Below are 6,000 nucleotides of genomic sequence, written 5' to 3' on the forward strand. Positions count from 1 at the left end.
TTGTTGGTTCTCTGTGCAAGGGGTTTTGCAATGGTCTTGCTGTGATGCCTATACAGAGATCTTACCTGCCCCACACTTTTCCCCTGCTTTTGCACTGCTATGTATGGAGATCTGCGCCCCCCCCCCACTTCCATCTGTTGGTTCTGTGTGCAAGGGGTTTTGCAATGGTCTTGCTGTGATGCTTATACAGAGATCTTACCTCCCCCACACTTTTCCCCTGCTTTTGCACTGCTATATATGGAGATCTGCACCCCCCCCCCCACTTCCATCTGTTGGTTCTGTGTGTAAGGGGTTTTGCATTGGTCTTGCTGTGATGCCTATACAAAGATCTTACCTCCCCCACACCTTTCCCCTGTTTTTGCACTGGTCTGTATAGAGATCTGCTCCCCCCCCCTTGTATTGGAATCCAGGAAGATCTGGTGAGGAGGTAGATGTGGTGTCAGCAGTGGCCCCTTTAAGGGTAAGGCCTGGGCATCCTGGGCACAGCTGCAGCCACTGGAAGGCAATAGGGCCCTCAGGGATATAAGGAGTACCAGAGGCAGAAAGGGTTTGTGGGTTTTGAAGGGGGGGGGGGGACGGAGGGAGGGGGGGACGGAGGGAGACTGACTGACTGACTGACTGACTGACTGGGTTTATTGAATTTGGAATCTGACTGTGGCTGGACTTGTATACCCTGATGGATTTAACTGACCTACCTGGAACCTGACCTTGGACTGTAATTTGGCTTATTGGCTCTGGACTCTGATTTGGTAACTCTGAATGATGGGACTGATTTACTTGGCATCTGTGAACTGGAACTGGACTCATTTTTGCTTGCTGCACTGGTGAGTTGCACAAGGGGGACTGATCAGCCTTAAGCGGGCATGAGGCCCAGTGGATTGGGATTTGGCAGAACATCATTGTAGCAGAAAGATAATGTGATCCCCTATTTGTGTGCACCTGCTTTTGTGAGCTTCATAAATTCTGACTCTAGTGATGATGAGTTCTTGGGATTTCCAGAAAACTAGAGTACTCAAACCTTTAAGTCTCTCCATTTGTTAATGACAGTGATAATGGTTCTTAATGCCACTGTTGACTGCTGTTCACTTTACATGGTTCAAATGTTATTCTGTTATAGTTTATTAAATATTTTATTACACTATTTGGTTCAGAATATTTTTTCCTTGTTTTTCTCCTCTAAAAACTAGGTGCGTCTTATGGTCAGGTGCGTCTTATAGAGCGAAAAATACGGTATATTACCTATAATTTATTACATATAATTTATACAAGAAGGCTCTGTGTTGCCTTCTTACAGGGACAAGGAGGTCATTTAAGTTCTTTTCCAGGCTAAAAAAGAGGACATGTCCTGGAAAAAGAGGATGTCTGGTCACCCTGAGCTAAGCAGCCAAGAACAGTTGATGATGGTGTGGAGGGAGACCCGGAGGGTCAAATAAAGAGCTTCTTGGGGCTGCATCAGGCCCCCAGGCTTTATGTTTGACACCCCTGCCACAGACCATGTGTGAACTGAAAATTTTCAGCCTTTTCTCTGACCTGGATGTTCCTAATTACACATCTTGCTCTCCAATTCAGCCTTCAGGGTACCCTTGGAATGACTATAAAAAGGTTTGGGGGAACAGTCCATGAATGTCACTTCTAGGATATAGTAAATGTCTACACACACCCACATACTATATGTAGGGTCTAGCAGCCTTAGGAGCACAGGACCCTGATTATTATTAATTAAAAATGTATTAATCAGGGCTTTTTTTCTAATGGAACGCGGGGGGACAGAAATCTGGCACCTTTTTGCAGGGGCCCCTCCCCTTTGGAGGCATTCGGGGGGGGGAGCAAAACAGAGGCATTCCCTGGGTGGGTGCTGGGGGGTACAGGGTGGGCGGGCCCCTGGCCCCTGCCTGACTGCACAACGACCTCCTTCTGCCCCCATCCCCAAGCTCTCGCCTGAGCCCAGCCTGCCTCCCCTCCTCTGCGCTCTGCTTCCCCGCACAGCTTCCAAGCCAGTGGAGGGCACGGGGGACATGTGCCGACGCCGAGGAGGAGGACGGACAGCCAGCCAGCCAGCCAGGGAGACAGGCTGCAGCACCCACCGAATGCCCAGGTACTGGCTTGGCGGAGGAGGAGGGGAAGGAAGCTGGCTGGTGCAGCCCCCGTGCCAATCTGCAGCAGGAGCCTAGGCGTGTCTACTCAGAAGTAAGTCTCATTGTGCTCAATGGGGCTTGCTCCTGGGAAAGGGTGCATAGCCTTGCAGCCTGAGAGCCCAAGCCTATGCATGTCTACTCAGAAGTAAGTTCCATTGTGTTTAATGGGGCTTACTCCCAGGAAAGTGTCATAGTCTTGCAGCCTGAGGAGACAGGCAGAGGAGGGGCTCTGAGGCTGCAGTCCTCTCCACACCTTCCTGGGAGGAAGCCCCACTGCCTCTAAGGGGACTGACTTCTGTGGAGACAGCCATAGGCTTTGGCTCTGAAGCTGCAGTCCTCTCCACACTTTCCTGGGAGGGAGCCCCATTGACTCTAATGGGACTGACTTCTGAGTAGACAGGCACAGGATTGGGCCCTGAGGCTGCCATCCTATCCACAGTAAGCCCCATTCACTAAAGTGGACTTCTGAGTAGACATGCATAGGATTGGGCTCTTAGGCTGCAATCCTAGGCACTTTCCTGGGAGTAAGCTCCATTGACTAGAACGAGATTTACTTCAGAGTAGACATACATAGGACTGGGCTCTTAATCCTGGCAGAGATATATATCTGCACCCGTTTTCACATGCTAAGGGCAGGTGAAAAGGAATTCTACGTGTGTACAACATGCTGTCCAGCCTTGCCAGAGATCCTCCTCATCCTTCCCCCACAAGCATGCCCTCCGCCAGCCAGCCAGCGTTTGCAGCTCCTCTCCAGCAATGCATAGCAGCTGCTCAGGGCAGCAGAGAACATACAATTGCATGCCAAGCACCTTCCCAATGACACAGAGTATTCTGATACCTGAATTAAACCATATTTAATCGCTTGTTTGCGAACGTAGCTGTTTCTATGTGCACCTAAGGACCCCTCTCGTGTAAGAATTCCTTTTTTGTTCTTACTCCCACAGTTGCTTAGAGTAATTTTACTACATGGAACTCATGTAAGCCATTTTTCGGAATCCATTCACTGCTTCCTCTCCTCGAAGTAGTGCCACACTACATACTACACGCTGTAAGTGCACCTGTACAGTATTTTTCCCCATGTGTAGAAAAAGTAGCTAGGGGGAAGGGGATGTGGAGATTGATAGCCCAATCCTATGCATGTCTACTCAGAAGTAAGTTCATCTTTAGGGGGGAAGCACATAAAAAATATTTTATTTCTCCAATAAAAAATGGTTTAAAAATTAAATAAATAAATAAAAAGATTAACAAGTTGTGAGTTCCTGCACCTTTTTTTTTTTTTTTTACCAAAAAAGCACTGGTATTAATTATTATAAAGAAATATTTCTTTCAAGATTTTTTTTTTTTTTTTGGTCTAATGGGTCTCAATAGATATTTAAAGTGGGTACCGGTACTAAAAAATTGGGGAACCATCTGAGGAGCTCTATATAAGCAGCTTGGTCTACTCAGATTTGAACCAGCTCAATCACTGGTGCAGAACCAGGGTAGGGCTTTCCGGTACAGGATTGGGGCACCTCCCTTATGAGAATGGTTACAGCATTTAGGGCTCTTCAGTCTAAAACAGGGGTGGGCAAACTTTCACCTTTAGGGATCCTGGACCTTTCACAATTGTGTAGGAGAGAGAATTTCAGCAGGTGCAGCTTGTCATCTATGAGAAATGGAAATAGTGGAAATGGAAAAGGTGCAAAAGAGAGTGACTAAGATGATTACGGGGCTGGGGCACCTTCCTTATGAGGAAAGGCTATGGCGTTTGGGCCTCTTCAGCCTAGAAAAGAGACGCCTGAGGGGGGACATGATTGAGACATACAAAATTATGCAGGGGATGGACAGAGTGGATAGGGAGATGCTCTTTACATTCTCACATAATACCAGAACCAGGGGACATCCACTAAAATTGAGTGTTGGGCGGGTTAGGACAGACAAAAGAAAATATTTCTTTACTCAGCGTGTGGTCGGTCTGTGGAACTCCTTGCCACAGGATGTGGTGCTGGCGTCTAGCCTAGACGCCTTTAAAAGGGGATTGGACATGTTTCTGGAGGAAAAATCCATTATGGGGTACAAGCCATGATGTGTATGCGCAACCTCCTGATTTTAGAAATGGGTTATGTCAGAATGCCACATGCAAGGGAGGGCACCAGAATGAGGTCTCTTGTTATCTGGTGTGCTCCCTGGGGCATTTCGTGGGCTGCTGTGAGATACAGGAAGCTGGACTAGATTGGCCTGATCCAGTGGGGTTGTTCTTATGTTCTTATGCCCTTCCAAAAATGGAGACTAAATAGGTGGTAAGTGTCCTGTGACCAAGCCCCAAGTATGTTTACTTGGAAGTAAGTCACACCAAATTCAAAGGGATTTGTTCCCTTGTACGTGTGCACAAGACTATAGACTTTGTTAGGTTAGCATGCTAGTTGTAAAAACAAAATTTTTAAAAAATTTCAGGTTGCACCAACCTGAGAAGCAGAAGCAATGACTGTTCTCTCTCTAAATGCAGGTCCATCTGCACCGCTAATCAGACCACACAGGTCTCTTCAAAAGAGAACAGAAGGTCTCAGAACTTCTTGGATTGGGGGGGGGGCACAAGGAATTCAAATTCAATGGGTTCCCTATCACTGTTTTGCTAGTTGCAAAAATAAAATTAAAAAATAATCAGGTTGCATCTATAGCTACTGAGAGAAGGAGGCAATGACTGTTCTCTCTCTAACTTCAGGTTCAAGTAACACAAGCCCAGGACTGGGCTGCTAATGTTGCCTGACTATCCTTCCAGTTCCAGAAATGCAACTATCATCCACCAAGCTTTCTCTTCATAATATCCTGCTACTTACCCTCTGTGTATTTATTCAGGAGTAAAACCCACTGAATTCAGAGGAATTTGTTCCCAAGTAAATGCATTTAGAATTGCAGCCTTAAATTCTGCTTCTCCCTCTGCAGCATAGTTCTTAAAGGATTAGGGAGCAGCCACATGTTCAGGAAAGGAAACACTGATCCTAAGGCTGCATTCCCAACAGACTTACCAGGAAGCAAATCCTGTTTAAGTGAGCAGGACTTTCTTCCGAGGAAGAATGTTTCAGTTTGCACGGTAGGGATATAAAACGGTTCAGGTTCTGGTCATTGTTACCTGGGACTGAGGAATCCAAGCCAGGCCAGAAGTTTTCTGCCACCAGCAAGCAACTAATCCCAGCAGCTGTGAGGGCGATTAAGCACTCAGTCATTATGTAAAGGCCTCCAGATGGACAGCTGGCAGATGCAAGGGCGGGACAGCCAAGCAGGAAGGAAAGCCGTCACTGGGTGTAGTTTGCAACTATCTCTCACATCTCCAGACTGGCAGTTGGGGAGAAATTCTGATGCAGAATCTGCCCACTGGTGGGTCTTCAACTGAAGAGCGAAGGGTGCAATGTAATAACAAGGGAACGGATGGATGCAGAATTTGAAAAGAGAGCAGTGACCTAATCTTATGCCCGTGGAAAATAAGTTGTACCCTTTGAATTCAACGTACCAGTTATGCCCTCCCCCCGCCCACAAGCTGCAGCAGAGACAATGAGTGCGCTCCAGACAAGTTGCTCTCTCCCAGTTCCCGAGCACTGTGCTAATCTGAAAAGTATCTTGGCAGAGTATTTTACTATCCATGAAATATGCCATTATTTTGCTTCCATAAATCTAACATAAGAGGCACAGTTTGGACTCCCAGAAATGAACTTTGCTCCTTCTGTGTGTGTCCCCCAGCAAGTTGTAAACAAACTGGACAAATTGCTCCCAGTTGGGCCCCATGCCCAAGAGGGCCCTGAGCTAGGGTAATCTAGTCTTGTATTCAATTTTATACTAAAATATGCTTAGGTCCATTTGGTGTATTAACACACATGCACTTTTTAAGTGC

General features: G+C 46.8%; 1 protein-coding gene across 1 annotated transcript in view; it reads right to left on the reverse strand.

Annotated features, from left to right (window-relative positions):
* Positions 1–5,330, reverse strand: part of PEBP4 (phosphatidylethanolamine binding protein 4) — a 292,098-nt gene extending 286,768 nt beyond the window's left edge. The window contains exon 1 of the mRNA XM_066639716.1: positions 5,245–5,330. The gene's annotated coding sequence lies outside the window, so the exon portion shown is untranslated. The remainder of the gene's footprint in view (positions 1–5,244) is intronic.
* Positions 5,331–6,000: the final 670 nt, after the last annotated feature.

The sequence above is a fragment of the Tiliqua scincoides genome, chromosome 11 (assembly GCF_035046505.1).
Source record: "Tiliqua scincoides isolate rTilSci1 chromosome 11, rTilSci1.hap2, whole genome shotgun sequence".
NCBI classification, from domain to species: Eukaryota; Metazoa; Chordata; class Lepidosauria; order Squamata; family Scincidae; genus Tiliqua; species Tiliqua scincoides.